This window comes from Dendrobates tinctorius, unplaced genomic scaffold, assembly GCF_039654945.1.
Source record: "Dendrobates tinctorius isolate UK_male_01 unplaced genomic scaffold, ASM3965494v1 ptg000094l, whole genome shotgun sequence".
NCBI classification, from domain to species: domain Eukaryota; kingdom Metazoa; phylum Chordata; class Amphibia; order Anura; family Dendrobatidae; genus Dendrobates; species Dendrobates tinctorius.
This window is the reverse complement of record NW_027361762.1, coordinates 13134691-13157214: the sequence shown is the minus strand read 5'-3', so window position 1 is coordinate 13157214 and position 22524 is coordinate 13134691. Positions and strand designations below refer to the sequence as shown.

Genomic DNA, 22524 nt, shown 5'->3' with positions numbered 1-22524 from the left:
TACTAGGGTGAAAGCAAAAAATGTGGGCTTCCCAGAACTGTGCAGTCCCAGCAGCACCTCACACACCGTGGTGCCAGCAGCGCAGCACCGTCTTCTTTGTGGCTCGTCCTGCCAGCAGCGAGGCCATGTGACGGGGCGGGGCCACCTACCTTGCTGCCCGTCGGCACACACATACACTCGGCGCGGGATTGGCAGGCTACACAAATCGGCGGCTTGTTTACTGCCAATCGGCAGCGGTTTTTCAGGCAGCTCATTTGCATAACGACGGCTCACGTGACGTTGCGTTTAGAAGTGGGAGGAGCGATCGGCGTTCCAGTTTGAATGTCGGAGCTACAGGCACCGAGGGAGAAGGAAGACTTGCGGGAAGGCGGCTCTGTGACCGTGCTGCGTGGAGACCGCTCCGTCCAGCTACCGCTCGCTCCCCCACAGAACTGAGCGCAGAACGTCTTCTGACAAAGGTAACCGTGTTCGTTTTTTCAGGTAGCCGTTTGTGACACGCTATGTCGCGATAGAAGAGCTCTGCTGTCGGGTTTTCTCGCAGGAACACAAAATGGCGCCTTTGACTTGAAGAAAATGGTGCACAGCGCCCCCTCCCTTCCACAGGCGGTGGGCGGAGCTTCCCTCGCACAGCACAGGCTCCGGCGCCGCTCCGTGTCTCAGTGCTGCCGGCAGTTCGGAGCTCCCGCGTATTCTCCTCCGCTATGTCTCCGTCGCTGGTGGCTCATGGCTCTCGCCTGCGCTCTCCAGGAGGCTAGATTATTTATGCGCAATGACTTCTAGACATTATTGTATTTTTGCTGAGAAAATAAACCTAATAAAGGGTTTCCTGTAGGAAATGACTATTTTCCAATCTTTCCATCCTCTTCTGTTCCTGCTGCCTCTATGACTGGACGCACGTCTGCTCTTCATGCAAATGTTCCAAATTTTTATCTTTACATAATGCCGTAAGCCCAGTGTGTCCTATGCTCAATGCTCCCACAGTATCCCAAATAATAAAATCTAAAATGTGAGCCCTTCCTAGAGACTACTGGCCGGTGCAGGGGGAGGGGACCACGGGCCGGTGCAGGGGGAGGGGACCACGGGCCGGTGCAGGGGGAGGAGACCACGGGCCGGTGCAGGGAGAGAGGACCACGGGCCGCCGCTCGGTGCCCTCTTCTCATGGCTTTGTTTTTTTAATACCGTTCTGCTTTCTGTTGCATGCTATTCCTTAAATGTGTAAATGTTATTTTAGTTGTTTTGTCTTTTGAATAATATCTAAGTTCCCGTTTCAGTGTTCCAGTATAATATCCATATGACACTACGCACCAGAGCACAAGAGAACATAAATGGAGAATATCTTAAAAGCGCTGTCCAAAAATGATTGACAGTTTTAGTTCTGGGCGTTTCGAAGCTTTTTATTTGATGCCAAAACGCGTGGTCTGATGATTTTATAAATAAAAGCTGTTCTTCGGGGTAAAATGACTTTTGACCATGATAGATTTGAATGATTTTTTTTTCCCTTTTTATGTATGTAGAGTTTTTTTCCTTAGAGTATGTACAGTCTTTTATCTTCCAGCTGCAGAGCACCTGCGTTTTTCTATCCTGAGCTCCAGCAGTCTTTCTTTGTGAAGTGGATTCACCATCATTTTTTGTGACCTCTCTGCTGCTGGTATTTTTTCCTCTATCCTTTCAACTAAAGTAGTGTCCAATGAGTCCAGCATGCTGCTACTTTTCCCCTAGTTAAAGGGAATCTGTCAGTGGGATCACCCCTCATAATCATTCTGCATAGGCATGTAGGTAATAATAATAATCTTTATATAGTGCCAACATAATCTGCAGTGCTTTACAGTTTAACAGTTTCAAACACAACAGTCATAAGTAACAACGTTATCAATACAATAAAGCAAAATAAGACGACCCTGCTCATGAGAGCTTACAATCTACATTGAGGTGGGGGAGATACAAAGTACAGGTGTGTATTTACAATGATGGTCCAGCCATCTTGAGAAGGTGGGGGGGACAGAGATAGTGAATGGGCTACATACTCTCACTTGCACATAAAATGACTTTGATTAGTGAACGTGATTGGCTGCTCTGAATAGATGTGTTTTGAGAGAGCGCCTAAAACTGTGTAAATTGTGGATAGTCCTAATTTCTTGGGGTAGAGCATTCCAGAGGATTGGCGCAGCGCGGGAGAAGTCTTGGAGTGGGAGGTGCAGATTAGTGCAGAGGTTAGTCGAAAGTCTTTTGCAGAGCGCAGCTGTCGGCTAGGCCGATAGACAGAAATGAGGGAGGAGATGTAGGGGGGTGCTGCACTGTGGAGAGCTTTGTGGGTGAGAACAAGTACTTTGAATTGGATCCTATAATGAATGGGCAGCCAGTGTAAGGACTGACGAAGAGCGGACGCGTCCGAGTACCGATTAGCCAGATAGATGGACCTGGCTGCTGCATTAAGTATGGACTGGAGAGGGGAAAGTCGAGTAACGGGGAGGCCAATAGTGTGTTGCAGTAATCCAGGCGGGAGTGGATCAATGCTAAGTGAGGGTTTTTGTTTCCATGGTGAGAAAAGGGCGAATTCTGGAGTTCTTTAGGTGTAGGCGGCATGAGCGGGCAAGAGATTGTATATGGGATGTGAAAGAGAGATTGGTGTCAAACATAACACCCAGACAGCGCGCCTGCTGCCGGGGTGTTGTTATGGTGCCACCCACGGAGAGGGAAATGTCAGATTTAGGGAGGTTAGTAGATGGCGGGAGCAGAAGAAGTTCAGTTTTTGAGAGGTTAAGTTTCATGTAGGTAATAGGAATGTGAATAAAATTATATCGTAATTATCTTATTCCAGAAAAATACATGTTTTCTTATGTGGAAGGGATCCCTTCCAGGCTGAAAGATAACTCTGCCTCCAGAGCTGATCTTGTATGAAGGAGGAGTTACCAGTGTGATGGCCGCTCTCTGCTTTCCTGATCCCTGCAGAGCTGTGTGTGATTATACCTGACACATCTGCAGGTTCCTCTCAGTGCTTCAGCTTCCATCTCACATGCAGACAGGGCTGCAATATTGTGACAATACAGCAGAGCTGAGAGCACTTGTTTGTTATTAAAGGGAATCAGTCACCCCTTTTTTGAGATATCATATGATATCATTCAATTGTGTGTCACATAATGATTCTTGGTACTTTTGCTTCCCCCTGACCCCGCACCTTTCATGCATAAATACCTTTTTTATATCGGTTCAGATGTATGTAAACTGCCACGGTCCGGTCCGATGGGTGGGGCTTATTCAACCCCCCTCTGTCTTGCTCTACACAAGAAGAAATGCGTAGAGCAGGACAGGGAGGGGGGAGCAGGTGAATAAGCCCCGCCCAGGGCCCGGACAGCGGCAGTTTACATACATCTGAACCGATATAAAAAAGGTATTTATGCATGAAAGGTGCGGGGTCAGGGGGAAGCAAAAGTGCTAAGAGAATCCTTATGTGACACACAATTGAATGATATCATTATATGATATCTCAAAAAAAGGGTGACAGATTCCCTTTAAACATAGTTCATAACTGCAGTTCTGTGTTGCGCCTCACACTGGTAACGCCTCGGATTATTAAACAATTCTGAGGCAGATTCTCATGCAGATCAGTGTCTGGCCTATAGTCTTTAACAGATCACATGGATTTCTCTGTCATGAGGCATTGGATCGTGGATATCAAGGTATAATTTTACTCTGCTTTCTGTAGCCTACATGGCCATAGGCTGAGGAGGGAGGGTTGATCCTAATGGACAGATTTCCTTTGTTTCCAAACCCTGAAGCGTTTAAAAGTAGAAGCTAAAGACTGAACATGTGCACAACTGTCATTTTTATGTTACTTTTTCAGACATGCAAAAAAATTAAGGTTGTGTGCACATACCCTTTGGTCCGACGTCTGAATAGGGCCAATCAGTTTGGTCAAGTCTGATCAGTTTTCTTAGTGTTGAGAGAAAAAAAGCTTTTCCACCTATTGGTGAAAAAAGGACAGCTTATGGACGGCATCAGTGCGCTCTCTGATTTTTATTTTTATTTTTTTTTTCCCCATACACCTGTAGATTTTCATTTTCAAGTTTGATCTGACACTTGGATCATTATTGAACACTAGATGGTGGCCCGATTCTAATGCATCAGGTATTCTAGAATATGTACAGGACTGTGCCTGTGTAATGAGCGATGCAGCAGTGATGCCTTTAACGGCTGTAATGTGCCTGCACAATAAGCGATGCTGCTGTGTTGCCGCAACGACTAAGCAACTGTCGCTGATTGGTCGTGGCCTAACTGCCGCGACCAATCAACGAGGCGGGATTTCTGTTACAGGCAGACAGAATTAGACAAATATATAGTAGATATCTACTCTGACTTTGCATGGACCCCTCATTCTGCTAAAGTCACGGTCTATGCTGCTGTTCAGAAGTCCATCAAAGGTACAATTGCTATCCATGATAAAATGGATAGCACTCGTACGTGAAAATCTGGTTGAACCCTTAGGGTGGTTTCACTCACCAGCTGTAAAAAAGGAAATGTCAGCAGCTGACTCTAAGCGACAGTGGGAGTGTGACTAACAATGCTGTTCCAAACAAGGTGAGCTCATTACTTATCTACGCCTATTCCTACTCTCAACCAGCTCAGGATCTCTGCACTATTGAGCATGCTGTCATTTTCTGTTATTTTTTCCCCTTTATTATAAGCCACATGGTAGGGTCTGATTTACATTCTGCTTGAAAACCAGTCATCCTTGCAATTATTTGTGAGGAGCAAGTGATCTTGCAGTTTGTGTAGGGAGGGCCTTTCATGACTCTAAGCATGGTTATAGCTTCCGTTTGATGGACAAAGCGTTCCATTTTTTTATATTTTACACACACTGTGCGCTCTTAAACATATATTTGTGCAAGTTTGGAAACACTCATGGAATAACCCCACCCCTACAAAACTGTTCTATACAACTGGGAATTTAGCCATTATTTCCACCTTGTCCTCCAAAAGTCAATATAAAGAAGAATACATACTTTGCGTGGAGACTACTAAAGATTGGCTGTAAGGAGAATATTACAGGACTTTCCAATATTGGCCATGGTCACATTTGGGCAACTCTAACTAATTGGCCCAGAAGTCTGGTGATCACAGGACCATTGGTTGGCACTACCACACACATCCTTATATGGTTCCTTCAGAAACCTATTTTTTTTATTTTTTTGTCTCTTGGAAAGAGGTGATGGTAAATTTTGTTACGTAAATGTAGTAGACTTTATTCTCCACTAGTCTCTTGGTGATGGGTAATGTATAAATGGAAACCAACACCATTATTCCTCTTCAGGAATTGTTCACACAAATTATCTTTCAAAACATTGATAAACCATATGGGCCTGAAGATTTTTCTACTGTACTGTCCTGTACACACTGAAAGAGTTTAACGCAGTCCGTCTAAGACGTAATGTGAACCCATCCTAAGCTGACTGATTTCAAAAGCTGTTTTCTGAATTGGGACGACCAATCTGGATCCTTTCCCTTTGGTACAACCAAATGTTTAAATGCATTAATCTGGTAGCCTGATGATAGAATTTCGCTACTTTAAATTGAAGAAACGTGTGAAATCCACGCATTTGTTCATGCCATGAATGTACAACTTCAAGCTCTTTGGTCTGCAAAACCTCCAATTTGGCTGTGCATTTAAAGGGAGCTGGCCACTTGGTTTTTGACCACTTATTCACCTGTCTGTTATACAGCTGGGATTTAGTCTTCCATGTATGCCCATTGTAGGACTTTCCGCATTATGGCATAAGAGCTGTTGGGTTACCTGGGATGAGCCTGGAATTCTCGTCCAGCAGCATTGTGCAGATGCAGTTAGGCACTGGACATTTACGTCACTGCATGCTGATGGCGTAGTGTCCCAAAACCTATAGAAAGGTTCTACTTGATAAAACTCTGCAGTTGATCTTCAAAACTGGAACAAAACACTACAGCGAAGTCCTGTGACCAGAACATATGGAAGGAAACAGTAGAATTGTTAAGGATACTGAATTATACTTGCTCCAGTACATAAGAGCTTAACTAAAAAATGGTGTGCCCTCGTTCACAAAGTACACCTTTGTCCAGATGGCTAGACTATAGTTTTAAGCCTGCCCAATGGAAATCTAGAAGACAGAAATCAGTATCGGTGACTAAGTGCAATGTAAGATTTAGGTTATGTTCACATGTTGAGTATTTGCTGCAAATTTTTTCTATAGGAAAAACTCTACAAAAATACATATGTTCTTAGCACATTTTTACTTATTCCCTCATTCATTTGATTGGGTCTAAAATGCTGCAAAATCAGACAGAATTAACATGATGCAGACTTGAAAAACTTAATTGTTCAAATTCAGAAGAAAAAGATAAGCAGCATGTGCATGAAATCACATACACTTTACTGCTACTGTAAAACACTGCATTTGTTTTCCTCGGGGAAGGGTGGGGTTGTGTGGTAGGAACGCTGTGTGAACAAGCCCTTAAACTAACAGTTTACATGGGGATATTTAGCAACTGCACGTTATAGGCAATTGGGACAAGATTTTGTAAATGTGTTGTAGAATTTGGAGGAAATGATGGTAATGGCACATGTTAGTGTTGTACATTTGCTATAACTTTCTTTGGGTAAGGTCGTACAAAGTGACCAAAAGGCCATGGCGGTGCTGTAATTGTTTAACAAATGATAACTTGTTGTTGAGCTGAGGAACAATAACACATGGTCATTTATATTGGCTGCAGTTTTGAAGATGAAATAACTATTCTACAACAACTTATGAATTGTTTAACAATTTGAAAACTGTAAGATTTTCGACCTTGTATTGTTTTCATTAGGCTAGATTAACATGATTGTACTATGGCTAGAAATCCAGGCCTGATTTTTTTTTTTTTTTGCAGTTTCTTAGGGGTGAAGAGATTGGTTTTTGCTGATGAATAGCAAGATATTTCCAAAAAAATATATATTAGATTTTTTTTTTTAAATCTAGATCTAGGCAAAAATCATTGTATAAGCGAAGGTCTGAAACATTTAATTATTTCCAATGCGCCTTTTTAAACGTTTTCTCCTTTATAATTTTTAACAATTAAAATGTTGCCAGTGCATTTGTCGTTTGTAGCCCTTTATTGTAGCGAATCTTATGATCTACATTACATTGCAGCTTCCAGTTTCTAATCTCATAAAGCACTTTACTATCCACTCTTCTCTGTGCCATTGCTGTGACCTTGAAAGAAAACGGCTGCAGCCAGCCATGCCTCTTTATGCATGCAGATAGATCTGCAGCAAGAACAGCACTGCAAGGGTGTTTGGGATCCTGGGAAGCCAAGCGCCTGCTAATGAAAAACATTGGGGGAAGGGTGGCTGGAATGCAGGAGGTGGAGCTGTAATTTTCCAGTGAGTCACCTCACAAGGCACAAAAGAGCTGCTCATGTTGGCAAGCATCAGATCCTCAGCCTCAACCAGTAGAATTCAGCTGCAATAGATTTAGAGGTTTTTATTAATTTCCATAATCTGTCTTCTGCTGCAAGTTACATGACATTTGTTTTCCTACAAATCTTTCCCTAGATGTTAGGATTTCATTTCTTCAGGTTACCCATGCTACGTATACAAGAACATGCAAGATATTAAGTCATCAATCTTTTTTCTTTACCGGTCTCTTAATCAATAATATATTGTTTTATAAATTTAGTGAAGCAAATGAAGACTATTGTAAAAGTTGTTCATAGATGTGAAGATTTTTGCACACAAAGTAACAGTGAACAGTTGTCTTTACAGGCAATTTTTGATTTGGTTTTCCAAATTATGTACAATTAATGCAAGGGTATGCAGCTGTTAGTCCCCTGCAGATTGTCAATTAAACCTCAATCGCTTACAGTCGTGTTACAGCCACTGTCTGGCCATACCCTAGAGGCATTGGAAACCTGAGGGCCTTTTACACGGGATGATTATCTAGAAAGTTTGCACTCATCGGTGAGAATTTGCTCATTTGTGGTTGATGGAATCTTTAATAATAGCGTGATATCCCCTTGTGTGAACAAGCATCTGCAAGTCATTAGCGGAGAAGATGGGAAGTAAAGCAACCGCAAAAAGAACGAAATTACAGAAAACAATAGGGTTACATAGTGGATCACTGTGAAATGTTGATCACCTTTTTTTATAAACGCAGGCATTTTCTTTTTTTTTTTTTTTTTTTTTTTTAGATTTTTTTTCACAATTGGCAGTTTTTTTCCAGACCCCCCCCTTAAACTTGAAAGTAATAAATCTGTATTTTTTTTAAACTTTTTGCATTTTAATTTGGAGCTTAAGAGGAGTTCAATTTATAATTCACATACACTTGTTAAAATAAAAAAACTTGATAGTTGTTTGTTTTTTTTTTTTTTTGTTTTTTTTGTGACCACTTAATTTCCCCAAAATTAGACTCTAATTTTTGCTATCTGTTTGGTTGGTAAATCTCTTTAAAGGAATTATATCATATTAGAGAAAATTCAGGTTTTATTTTTCTAAAACTACATGTTCCATGCATTGCTGTTCACTACAGCCCTCACTGCTCCAGCATCATCCATGTGCATCCTCCTTGCAGGCACCAACCAGGTGCCACTTAAATTACAGGCAGGATGCCATGTAATCTCAGGGGCATTTGTTCCTAGCATACTCTTTTGTTGTGACTCAATTGCACATTGCCGCACCTGGCTTCTGCAGAAAAGCAGTGTGTAATTTTTTAACCTCTAAACATACTGTCCACTGTAGCACAACAATAAGAACAGCAAATTCCAGCAAAGAAATGGTGCAGGATAAAAGTGGTAAAATATCAAGATCATCTTTCCCTGCATTATAAAAAGTAAAAATTAGCATAAACATGGGATCAAGAGACTAGGAGGTGGCATGATCAGAGTAAGGAATAACATATAGAATATGTACTAATGATATACTGTAAGTGTCAGGGCAGCTGCTTGATCGCTTAAGCATTTTGGTAATGTAAGTTTTTTGTTTTGCTTTTTTTATTTTAGCCATGAAAAGTTACGTTACTACTTTCAGTGTATATGTAGCCTGACCACTTTTAGATTATATAGTGTTATGCCTTCAATTGAACTAATTGTATATGTAATTTGTTCCTTGCTCTGATCAGACCGCCTCCCATTCCTTCTTGTTCCCACCCTTGTGTATTTCCATACAGGCATTTAATGGTTAATTCCTCCTCGTTCTGTTGCTATGCGTGTGTTTCTGATGAGCTCGCCAAGGTCTGCCGTACCCAGTACTTTCCTTTACTGCCCAAATAGGTGCTCCTAATGTTTCGGCCTCTGTATTGTGGCTCCTGCCTCTAGTTAAATGGTTCCTAATATCTTTCTTGGGGTGCTTGTCTCCAGTGCCTGAGTGTCTTCAACGCACAACTCTTCATACTGTTCACTCCACCTGCTGTTCCTTTGGATGGTGCTGTAAACCGCTTTGTTGATTATTCCAGGACTTACGGAACCCGTGGAACTTCACCTGATCTTGATTCGGGGCTTGTTCTGGCTAGGTTTCATACTATGCCTGGTACTACTGGTCCTGATCAGGTCCTGGCTACTCTCCTGTCCTATAGCCACATTCTGCATGTCTTGTGGTCATGATCTTGTTCCAACTGTCCGTTCTTTTTACAGTCCTATTCCAAGCTCCACATCCTGTTTTAGTTCCAATCCTGTCCTCTTTGCTGCGTTCATCTACCAGTTGCTGACAGTTCTGTGGATCGTGATCAGAGTATCTCACTGTAACATAGTCCATAACCCCCTAATGGTTAAGAGTAACAGGAGATCCATTATGTTCCTTTATCAGTCTAGCCAGCGCAAAACTGGTTGTAGCCCAAAGGACCTGTTATCCAGGTCACAAGGAAAATCACACAAATGTTGTGGTGGTCCCATTTTGTAACACTTAACAAGAATTGTAGCCTAAATTGTGCCCCCCCCCCCCCCCCCCGCGACATTTGGTTTAAATTCTTGGACCAAAAAAGTACATTTACAGCAAATTATGGTGGCTGGTAATAATTGTACAGTTGTTAAATAGCCTGTTTAGGCAGGCCGACTGCACTTTTGTGTGCAGAGCATGAATGACACAATCACTCTGTGCCCATAGGATACCTTTTGTTCTTCTTGGTTAAGCATTTCACCAGTTGAGCGTTTTGCTCATGTGTCAAGTGATCTAACTTGTTTAGAGTGTAAATGCACCCTTAAGCCCTGCACCACCAGCATAGACATTAGACTAATGTTGGACGAACCCACCAATATTGACGGTTTCTACTGACTAAAGTGTGTAGGGGCCCAAGACAATTGACTGTCAGTGGGGTTAAGGATCCAGTTTGTGTCCAATTTTTGGACTGCTGATCCCTTGTAATTCTCTGGGAGATAAGCTGCTGTCTGACTCGTCTGGTGGCAGCTATGACTTCCAGAACACAAGCGTTTGGTCGAACGATCACGGTGTATGTGAGAGCTAGCCGAGATGGCTGTCGGCTAATCCATCATTCATCTAACAATCCCTTTAATGTCTATTGCTTGGTCAACTGATGGCATGTTCACAAGCCAATCTAAAGAGGTCCCAGATTTATCTAACCTGTGCTTTGATAAATTTGACACAACTATTTATAAAATTGTATAAATTTGTATTATCTAAAACTTTTACTAAATCTACTCCTATGAATTCCCTCGTGTGCAATAAACACACATCCCATTGAAATCCATTAAAAATCACCAGAAAATCTAAAAGCTGGCAATGTCTCTGGCTCAGTTTGGGATAGGGAAACTTCAGTTTCTCAATTAGGCTGGTTTAACATAATTTTTCATGTGACAGAAAAGAAACACTTTTTTTTTTTATTTTTTTTTCAGTATCATGGATACATTTTTGGTCAGTGTCCGAGTTTACATTTCTTATTTCTTCTGTTTTTCTTGTGTAAAGAAAAAAATTCTTTGCTTCTCCTACCCATTGAATAGTAAAATACAGACAGCAAATGAATGCCATCCATGTGCGAATATTTTTATTTTTTCCCAACTTACCATTTACTTGAATTTGAGTTTGAGCACAACCCTGATCAAAGTAGGACATGTAAATTCAGAAAAAAAATCTGCTTATCAAAAAAAGCATATGGAAAGACAAGTCCATTGTAATGGATCTGTGATCTAACCGCAAAAATAACAGCTGCGTGAAAGGGCCTCTTCATCTTTAGGAAAATAGGATGATGTCTGGTGGCGTTATAATGAGCGCCTCAAGGACTAGCCCTCTTGTCACTGACCCCCGCGTTGCAAATCAGTGAAGGTTAATGTTAATACATTCCTGACATACAACTCTTGGATACAAATATTTGGTGAGGTATGTGGGTTGTCAAATTGATAGCCATCCGGAAATCTCAGGAATTTGTTTTAGCTAGGAGACCCCTTTTTCTTAAATGTCTACCAAATTGTAAAAAACATCTTTCTTCGGGAATGCATTTAATAAGTTTATAATTTTTTTTTTTTTCTAGTAGTATGTCTTAGAAGTAAGTACATTTTCAATCAAATGTTTTCTTTTGTTCGTGTTTTTTTTTTTTTTTTTTTTTTTGTTTTTTTCCTTTTTAGTTAGGGAAGCCTTTTTTGCATTCCCACAACAGCATTTGCTAAGATAAATGCATGAGTTTTCTTTCCTTGTGCTGCATGTTTACTTAACCAAGTGCTACAATCCTCCCAAAATTAGCATTTAAAGTGTAGGATTTCTTCTCTTTCTGGAGTTTTAAGAATAGACCTGATTTTGCTTTTCAGGTTTGTTTGTTTTATTTAGTATATTCTCCCAGGTCCTGTTTTCTATTTCTCTTTAGCTTTTTATTGGCCAGTGTGAGGAGCAGAGCTTGCTCCTGCCTTGATCATGTCCTGTTTGTCTTTTTCTGCTAGGGATTAGTTTAGTCTGCTGGTGCTGCTGTGTGTGGTGTAGGAGGGGCCTCGCTCAACACATTTGCTGCAGTACTCTAGTTGGCAAGCACAGAAAAGCAGTACAAAGAGTCCAGACCATAGTAACTACACGATCAGTCTCTCTTCTACAGCTTCTTCTCTGCTATGGTTTTTTGTTCATTTTTGCTATTGGTTTTGCATTCTATGTAGAAGGTTCTTACATGGCAATCTGGATCAGTCTTTTTATTAATGTTAAATATAACATGACTGTATTTGTTTCTTGATATATATTTTTTTGTACGTTAACGTGCAGTGTGTGTAATACTGAGTACATGTGGGTTTGCAACTTGGTGGTGTGTTCTAAAAGTGAAGATTGCTTCGCGGGCATTGTTTTTCCAGGTAAGGCAGTTTATTTTGTTTTATTGTGAAATTGTGCAAGTACACATCTTTATGATAAAGTTGTTAAAACTAATGACACTTTTCCTTAAAGCTGCAAGGTTGATGTCCAGACTGAGACTGAAGGTGATTAATGTATTTGGGGGAGTGGCAAACCTTTTGAATGAGGAGTAATTCTGCCAAAGCGCCACCCACAGGGGACTTGTGCTACTGTGTGTATGAATAGATTTAAATGTGTGTATATATACCTAATCATTATAGAACATGTATATAGTATTTATGTGCTGTATTGGTAAAGCTGCTAAGATTAATTTGGCATCAGGTGGTTTGATATCTTTGTTACATGCAAACTACCCGGTTTTTACCCCTTCATATTAAAGCTGTAAGACTTGTGGTACAAAGAGTTATTGTTGCCTTAGTACCAAATATCAAGTTTTGGGCAAAACATTTCTTAGTGTAGTTATTTTAAGTGAAGCGTCTGTAATATTTGCAGCAATCACTGCAATAACTTTTCTATTTGTTTTCTCCTAATGTTTCTGTACTTATTATCTGTTGCTGTTGCAGCACACTCTAGTGTTTATGTTCTGTATTGTTCCTTTCGCTATTCTTTTCCTAGTTAGAATAGAAATGTAGGTGTGTCTTCAAACTGATTACTTTTTCTTTTTCTCCTGGGTTTAATGTCTTATGTTTTCATGCTTCCTTTTGTAAACAAAATATTTTTATTTTTCTCCCCTTGCTCAGCTTGAATGTCATTATTGGAACATAACCATACCTATGCCTAAATAGATTATTTTAAAGGTGCATTCCAGCATTTTTTGCAATTAATATTAGTGATTAAATCAATTTAAAGGAAATGGTGTTGCTTGGAGATTTGATATCAAATTCCATATTTATTAATATCCAACCCATTGTTTAACTCTTTAAACCAGTGATGTCTAATTAATAGTTATGCCTCACTGTGCAATAATTTGGTCACTGAGCGCATCATTGGGACACTGGCTAATTGGTGGTTAATGTTCGACCTGTCAATGACCAAGGGTTGCATTTGCTTAACCTTTTTGAGATTCAGATTTCAGGGAGCAGGTGATTGTTCCTTGTCTTCTAAAAAGAATGGATGGTATTGTACTGATGGCAATTTCTATTCATAATTACCAGTATTTGCCAAAAATTGCAAGATTCTGAAAGCTGACATAATGCCTGAACTTGCAATAGACATTAGATTTTGGATTTCTGATCTCCTTGAGGATATTCCAAGATGAAATGTGCAAGAAAAGCAAGCTGATGAGGATGATTGCAGTCAGCAGAAGTTGGTTATACATTTTTGCAAGCCGTAAGAATAATTTATTTTTATAGCGCCAATATATTTTGCCACACTATAAATCCGAGGGTACGAGTATAAGCAATATATCATACATTACAGAGTAACAAAATATATAATTCATTAATAAACAAGAGGGGGGTCCTTCTAGCAAGTTTACAGTCTATAAGGAAATGGAGGTGGAACACAAGGTAAAATGTGCTTGATGTTTAGGGCCTGTGCACATGTTGGAGATTTTTAACAAAACCTGAAGGGTTTCCTGATAGCAAAATGAATGATCCTGAAGTTCATGCACACGTTGCTTAGTTATGTTTTGCAGATCTAAATCTGCTCCATGTCAATTTTTTTCAGCATTTTTGCTGCAGATTTCACTCATACCAACGAATGGGGAAAATCTGCACCAAAAAAATGCATCTAAAAACTCCTATTTTAATCTTCGGGTTTCTTGCCATGAGATGCACCAAATACTTAATGTTTTCACATTCCCTTAAGGGCATGTCACACTAAGAGATATCGCTAGCAATATCGATATAACTAGTGACGTTATAGCGATATTGCTAGCGATATCTCTGTGTCTGATACTTACCAGCGACCGGCTCCCCCGCTGATTATCGCTGATCGCGCGAGAACGTCCTGGACTGTTTCTCGTCGTCAGCTTCCTGCGGCGCTTCCTGCTGTGAAGACGAGCGACGCGTGGAGCCGGGCGGGAGGACGCAGGATCGCCTGGTGTGACAGGTAAGTAGCGATCCCCGTCCCCAGCGATGTCGCTAGTGAGATCTGCCTGTGTGGCAGCTCACTAGCGACTACTTAGCGATGTACCAGCGATCCTGACCGCGTCATATCGCTGGTCGGGATCGCTGGTACATCGCTAAGTGTGACAGTACCTTAAGTCTAACAATCTGTTATATGTGTATACAAGTAGAGCTGCATGAACCCATCATGAGCCACTCCATTATCTGTATGTGTACAGCTACAAAGTCCTACTGCGAGATCAATTAACCATCTCCCCTGACATTTCCTTTCAAAAGTGTACCTGTCATTTCAGGCGAACTTGCAGAATGTCTGTTTGACTGGAACTGCTTCCCTCCACCCACCCCCATAGACTCTCATAAACAGTAACTGCTTGATCCTTATCTCAGTAATGAAAAAAATGTCTTCACTGAAGACGGATTTTTATTGTTGCGTTGAGAAGGAAGATCGGTCTGGGAGGAAAAACAAGCATATATTACTGATACAAAGTTTCTTATTCTCATGTTTACAATGAATTTATGAAAAAATGTCAATTCAATGGCTGTTACTGTTTAAGGCGGGGGTGGGGAACCTTTTTCCAGCTGGGGGCCATTTTTAAACTTCTACCATCATTTGGGGGCCACAAAAAAATGATCACCTTGAAAATTACCCCAGTATATTTAGTCAAACAATTAATTATGGTAACTCACCCATAATGTGACAGCTGGAGCTTCTATTTGGTGCAGCTGTGATATTAGGTGATACTGATCATGTTGCTTCTCACAGCTGCTTTTCCAGGTTTGTCGGCCAGGAGAGCAGTCAACTTTTTGTCACCATAAGTTTTGTAAATCATATACATTCACAGGGGGGCACTGATCACCAGGGGTGGCACGAAACTCTTGGGGGGGGGGGGGGGGCACAGAGGTCATGGAGGGGCACAGCTGCAGGGGATGGAGATCACGGGGTACAGATCACAGGGGGTACATAGTAAGGGAGCACAAAGCTAGGAATCACAGGTGCACATAGCTGGGGGGGGCACGGATCACAGGCGGGCATATAGCTAGAGGGCACAGAAATCACAGGGGCATGTAGCTGGGCGGGCAGCAAGATCACAGGTGAGAACATAGCTGGGGCGCACAGGGATCGCAGGGTGACATATATCTATGGGGCACATAGCTGGGGCCACAGATCATGGGGGCATATTGTTTGGGGCGCAGAGATCATATTGGGGCACATAGCTGGGGGACCACAGATCACAGGGGGTGCACATAGCTAGGGCCACAAAGATCACGAGGGGCACAGATCACATGGGGGCATATAGCTGGGAGGCAAAGAAATCACCAGCAGATAGGTACAGAGATCGCGCTGGACTCTCTGGCAGCAGCTCCTCTCCTGGGACAGGAGGACGGGAGCGCAAAAGGAGCGAACCCTGCCCACCCCAATGGCATGATCATTCATGTGGCTATGTACATGTGGTGTTTCCTAATCTAGGAAATCAGTCCAAAAATAATCCCCAATGGCCTGTATGAAAATTGCAAGATATAGTCCTCAAGATGAAACCAGCACACCAAAAGAAATCCAGTCAAAGTGCTATTTATTAGCCCATCTGGCTAGTTGCCCATACAGCGACGTTTCGGTCCTGGGAGTTGTGGACCACTGTCAGGCTTGAGAAAGGTCCACAACTCCCAGGACCGAAACGTCGCTGGATGGGCAACTAGCCAGATGGGCTAATAAATAGCACTTTGACTGGATTTCTTTTGGTGTGCTGCTTTCATCTTGAGAACTATTTTTGAGGTTTGGTATATGCCTGGAAGGCTTGCACCCACATTGTCTGTTTAATTTTTATGTTGCTTCTTCCATAATATATATACCGTATTTTCCGGCGTATATGGCGACTTTTTAACCCCGAGATCTCGGGAGACGAGATCTGAATCTGAGCATACACGGGCTCCGGCGGCCATTTTCAGGGAGGCCACCGTATCGCAGCAATGGAGCTGCCTGAGCCTCCAGGCTTTGGGGAAATGCCGGAGGAGCCCCAATGCTGGACAGAGAGCCTCGGCAGCCGCCCCCCAGCAGAGCGCCCCCACGCTGGACAAAGAGGAGCCGCCGATCCCCAGCACAGAGCCGCCACAGTGCAGATGGAGTAGCCGCCGATCTCCAGCACAGAGACCCGCAGACAGCACTGCTGCCACCAATGAGGTAAAAGGGGGATGATAACTCCATGTACACCCTCCCTTTGTCATCGGGACCACTCCCCCTCACCTAGCATATAAGATGACACATGGCATATAAGAAGACCCCCGACTTTTAAGAAAATTTTCTATTTTAGCTGGAAAAGTTGGGGGGGTCGTCTTATACGCCGGAAAATATGGTATATGTGTGTGTGTGTGTGTGTGTGTGTGTGTGTGTGTGTGTGTGTGTGTGTGTGTGTGTGTGTGTGTGTGTATATATATATATATATATATATATATATATATTTTTTTTTTTTTTTTTATTACAGATTGTGTTTTGTTAAAAAAAAAATTTTTTTTATGCATAGCCCTTATTTAAATCAGTTTTGGGCAATGGCTACTCTTTTTAACCTTGCATGCCTGCCTGCGCATGTACGTTTGCTATAGTGGCAGATCTTTGCTTTTTCAAGCATTTTTTGTTTGCAAAGGGAAGGAGGCCCAGAATGTAGGCTGATTCTGTTCTACTAAGCTGGCGTCTGATGAAGGTGTCATCAATGTGTACAAATTGTGATAGTCCATTTACATTGGGTGCCCTGATTAGGCTAGGTTCACATTACGTTTAACCAGCCTATTCAACGCATAGCGTTGACGGGCTGGTTAAATGGTATAGCATAACGCGATCGCGTTATGCTATACCCGCTAGCGCTGATGATTCATCAGCGCTAGCGGTGACTGAGCCTCAGACGCTGCAGCCCGTGTCCGAGGCTCCGTCACTGAATGATGGCACATCGCGAACGTGTGCCGCTTTACGGCATGCGTCGCGATGCGCCCAACAATGGAGGGCAATGGCAGCGTTAACGGACTGCCTAAACGTAATGTGAACTGATGGACAAGGCTGACAAGCTGTTTCTTGTGACATGGCATTTAACTTTATTTCTTTGCTGCCTAATGAGAAGTATAATTTGTTTACTACTACGTTAATGTAACTGAAGGTTTGTTTTTCTTTTTTTTTTTTTTGTTGTTCCTCAATTATTTTGATTTTTTTTTTTCCAGTTATATTTGTATAAAATCCACTTAATCATTTGTACAACACACTGGAAAACTAAATATTGCTGTGTTTTGATGGTCTGCTTCCATTCTGCAGGGCCTAAAGTTTGCTGTAAACTTTAGATTGTTGTCTGCCACACACTTATATGGACAGCTGTACTGGGACACCTTCCCATTACTCCTATAGGTGCTTTTATGACATTGACTTTGAAGAACCAAACTTTACAGTTGCACAATTCAAGTAAGTCATATTCTGCAAATCCAGACTCCTCCATCGGATGCGAGATAAGTGTGATCTGTCACTCAACAGAACACCTCTCAATTGCTCCAGAGTCCAATGGTGTTCTCAGAGGCTTGGTGATGTAAGACTTAACTGCTCAGCAATGGAAACCCTTGCCATGAAACTCCTGGTGCACAAGTTTTTGTGCTAATGTTGATGACAGAGGAAGTTTGGAGTCTGCAGTTACGAGTAAAAGGCAACTTTTATCCTCTCGCGGTGATCCAACTCTAACTTTACCTGATCTGCCATTTCGTGGACGAGTTGCTGTAGTTCCTGAAATGTTTTTACTTTCAATAATACCACTCAGTTGATCGTGGAATGTTAGAGAAGACTCTTCCTTTACTGGCTTGTTATAATGCTGACATCCTATTACAGGGCCACAATCGTATTGTGTGAGCTCTTCAATACGACTTTCATTCTCAAATGTAAAAGCACATACACAAATTAGAACGGAATACATTGTTCCTACATCATAAACAGTCCTCTAAAAATGTCATAAAGGGACCAAGAAAATTTCCAGCTTGGAACACTCACTGTTTTGTATGTCAAATGTAAAAGCAGACTGCATGGCTCGAGGCTGGATATTACACATGTGACATTTGGACTAAATGAAAAACCTTGATTTTAATGTCTTAAGAGGTGCATGCCAAAACGTTTTCTCCATGTAGTGTGCATGGTACTTTATTATAGAGAAGGAGACTGGCTGGCAGACACCTGAAACTACATGTCTTTGGGAGGAGCAAAGAATCTGGCAATAAAGTTGTAGACTTCAATAAACCAAGGGCCAGACCCCATAGACGTAAATTGTAGCCAGATCTCCTTAAACCTCTCCATTAGCTCTTGGCACTCAATTTGTCAGAAATTTAAGAAAAAATGGTTCACTTTAACATTTGATCTTTTTAAATTGAATTGTTATTTTTGTCCTATCCTGTGGGCTCAAGTTTTTAAGTTTCTTTTTAAGGTTTTTTTTTTTCTTTTTAAACCTAAATTATAAAATGACTTTTTATAATTCCTATATATGTACTATAGTAAATACCTAGGGACAATGTCACCCATTTCTAGATAATGGATCCTAAATCCAATTTCCTGTACAATTTTTTTTTTTTTTTTGGCTTGAGGCTTAAAAAATGTGCAGAATCCATAATATAGCCACTAGTATTTATAAAGTTATGAAAACTGGTAAAAAAATGTCTGCAACACTGATTCTGGCAAACAACCTGATCAGGGGCATAGCTTGTTTAGATCTGGAGCTGGTCAACTTTTTACCACTCTTGTAGTAAGGAAAAAGTCCTGCAGGATCCTTAAAATATTATGATTAGTGTTACCTGGGCAGCACGGTGGCTCAGTGGTTAGCACTGCAGTCTTGCAGCGCTGGAGTCCTGGGTTCATATCCCACCAAGGACAACATCTGCAAGGAGTGTGTATGTTCTCCCCGTGTTTGCGTGGGTTTCCTCCGGGTACTCCGGTTTCCTCCCACACTACAAAGACATACTGATAGGGAATTTAGATTGTGAGCCCCATCAGGGACAGTGATGAAAATATGTGCAAAAACTGTAAAGTGCTGCGGAATATGTTAGCGCTATATAAAAATAAAAGATTACCTGTTGAAGCTATTTAAAAGGGAATGTGTCAACAGAAAATTGTTTTTAAATTAGGGTTTTGTGTTTTAAAATTGCCAAAAATAAAAAAGCATGTATTTCATATTGCATTATAATCTTAGACATTAAAAGTACTAATCTTACAACTTTCACACTGGCCACGGGGGCTATACTTGCTGACATTATAGGAAGCGTTTACAGCAGTTTCTTCATTAGTCATTGTAATCCTGCCTCTGCTGATAACCTCTATACACAGCTGATCAAACAGGATCCACCAAGCGCAATAAACAGTGTCACAGCTGACCCTGCTTCCCTTTCTTCACAATGTCCGTGGCACAATGTGGTTAATGTTCATATGAATTTTAGAGCACCAGAGATTTGATCTAAAGAAGCCCTAGTGGCCAGTGTGTAAATTGCATTTCTAATTTTGTTTAAAAAAAAAAAAAAATGGAAAGTTAACACCTGATTTAACAATAGTTAATGTTTCCGATGGCTCACTCCCTTTTAGGGCAGTTAAAATTGTATGAGGGAGTCTATCAGATGGTGTATGCCTAATTGACAATCTACAAAATCGGGTAGGGGACTTTATTGACATTTTCACTTATACCATTATGGTTGCTGATTTTGTTAATGTATGCAGTATCAAGTTGTACCTTGATACCCGTCCCAGATCTGGTAAGTTCTCCAGGTGTCCAACTTTTATGGACAGCTGCATTGGAGTGATAGTTTGATCTGTACTGAGATCTCATTCATGCACCGTATGAGCCTGATCTGGCGCATGTGCTGCTTACGGGCTGGGACTGCCCTCGGAGTACTTGCCAGCTCATTCACATAATAAATAAATATATATACAGTGTGATATATATATTATTTTTTTTTCTCAATTCTTGTGGCCCCACAGGGTTGTTTGAAGATGTCCCCTCCCTGGTGCCATGGATGGCTTAGTAGGCACACACCATCAGGCATGCTCTATTAACCCTGCAGAAGGGACCTTTGCAGTGGCCAGATGAGCAGAGGCTCTAGTACAATGGCACGCCTGCTGTTTCCCTCTGAGCATGCCTGTCTCTTAGGCTCATGCATATATTGAGCACCGTGCCATCACTTTACAGCTGTACTTCATAATGTCCTTAAAATAGTGGTGACTTGGTGTTCTGCATTTCTGTCCTAGTGATCTGTGCTGTCTGTGTACCTATAGGGCCACCGATACTTTTTCTGATGTCGGTGATGTAAACAGACTGAATCGTGTGCAACATTTATTTAAAAGCATTTTCTTCTGAAGCTTCCCTGGTAAAATACATTATTCTAGTTATAATTCACTCTCCATCTGTAAATGGCTAAATTATATTAAACCATGTAAAATGTATGGCAAATGTTCTTTGTAATTTCACCAAGTCCTGCCACAATCTTCTTCCATTTCCACATCCTGGTCAGCCCTTGGTACATGACATTTTCCCAGTCTCCCTGTTACTAGGCAGATTTCTCCATCCCCTCCTCCTCTGTGCACTCAGCTGGCTGCTGGCTATCCTGATTGGTTTGCATAATGTGAAGCATAAAAACCAATGGTTGCTGCTATGCAAATTGTGCACTCATTCATCTGACATCAGACAGGGCTGGTGTGCTTATTTGCCGGGAGAGCTGATCTTTGACGGCACCATGGCTGCAGGGGGCTCCCTTTCCGGTATGCTTTTTTTCTTTTTTTTTTTTTATATTCATTTAAAAACTCATTTCAATCCTTTGCTTCTTTGTGTTTTTTTTTTTTGCAGCAGGGCACTGAGATGTTGATGGAATAGAGCAGGCTCCTGTCTGCAGTTTTCAGTCATAGCAAATTTATAAGGCCTTATTTGAAATGCGCCTTAAGATACACTAAGTGTACAAAATTTGTAGGATGTGCAAGTACAGAAGTGTTTTTTGTGACTTTAAACTGGCCTTTGTTAGCAAGTGCTGTTATGCCATGCGCCTAATGCATCATTAACATATTTGGGCTTGTTTTGGTGTAGGGTTACAATGTGACACACCTTCCTGCTAGTTTCCCAGCACAGAGGAAGCCACTTAAATGTATCCAAGGCTACCACAGATGTGAGCAATATGGCTGGTAAACTAAAGTGCAAGAAAACTTAACCGTATAACCGAATAACTGTATAGTTATTAAACGGACTTATTGCAGGACTTTGTGCCTCGATTTATATAAGGAAAAAAATTGTAGGCAGTAATTATTTAACACCTCTCCACTGGTAATGTTCTGCCAAGAAAATTTGCAGTGGATTTCTGAAATCCTTTACGATAAAGTCTTGCAAGTGCAGGATTCTGTAAGCATTCTTGATTGAGCAGGAAGATCAGTATCTGACCGGGGTGTCATTCTCGATGCCTGTAAGCGTCATTTACATGATGACCCCTCCTACACATCCAAACTCCCAATCACATCTTTCACTTGTTATGTAAGCTGGCAGTCAAGCTCATTAGTCACGTGGCAATCTCCCAATTTAACGGGTGCTAAGTAGTTTTCAAGCACATAACCACATATGATATGCTGGTAGTTATGCCATGGGCCAATAATATCGATACTGCGGCAATTGCTGAACTACACGATGGCCATAAAATTCAGTTTATCTTCGTGTGGTGAAATGAGCTGATGGCCGTGGCCCTGATCTGAATAATCAGAACCACTTAAACCTTTTACCTCCTTTTCTATTTTCCGACTTTGATGATAAAGGGAAATAAGGAACAAAAACAGCAATTTTGGTGGTGTCAATTTTTTCCTCTTTGCATCATTTACTGTAGAGGTAATACCATTTTATATTTTCATTAGATTTTTGCAAACTCATCAATACATAATATGTATTTTTTTTTTTTCACATTTTATTTTTAGCTGGGGAAAGGGTGATTTCAAATTTATTTTTCTTCCCCAACACAGCGGGACATTTTGAACTTGTGATCATTTCACCTCTTGTACTATATATTAGTATTGCAGTGTACCGTAAAAATTACGGTCTCTAATGAAGCTCAGTGGCTGGACTTCATAGGTTAACCTAACATGGCCTTCACTGGGCCTTCAGCAGGCCCAAGCTGCCATAGCAGCTCATCGTACCAAAGTTCTGGGAGCCAGTGGGC

The 22524-nt window shown here is 41.3% G+C and overlaps 1 protein-coding gene across 3 annotated transcripts in view; it reads left to right on the top strand.

Moving 5' to 3' along the window:
- The first annotated feature begins 274 nt into the window (after nt 1-274).
- ATF7IP (activating transcription factor 7 interacting protein) overlaps nt 275-22524 on the top strand; it is a 95700-nt gene continuing 73450 nt past the window's right edge. Inside the window, exon 1 of one of the 3 annotated variants that reach the window (XM_073586672.1) lies at nt 275-458. The gene's annotated coding sequence lies outside the window, so the exon portion shown is untranslated. Of the gene's footprint in view, nt 459-12060; nt 12277-21007; nt 21095-22524 lie in introns of those variants that run through there. The other 2 variants (XM_073586674.1, XM_073586673.1) reach the window with 2 other exon arrangements.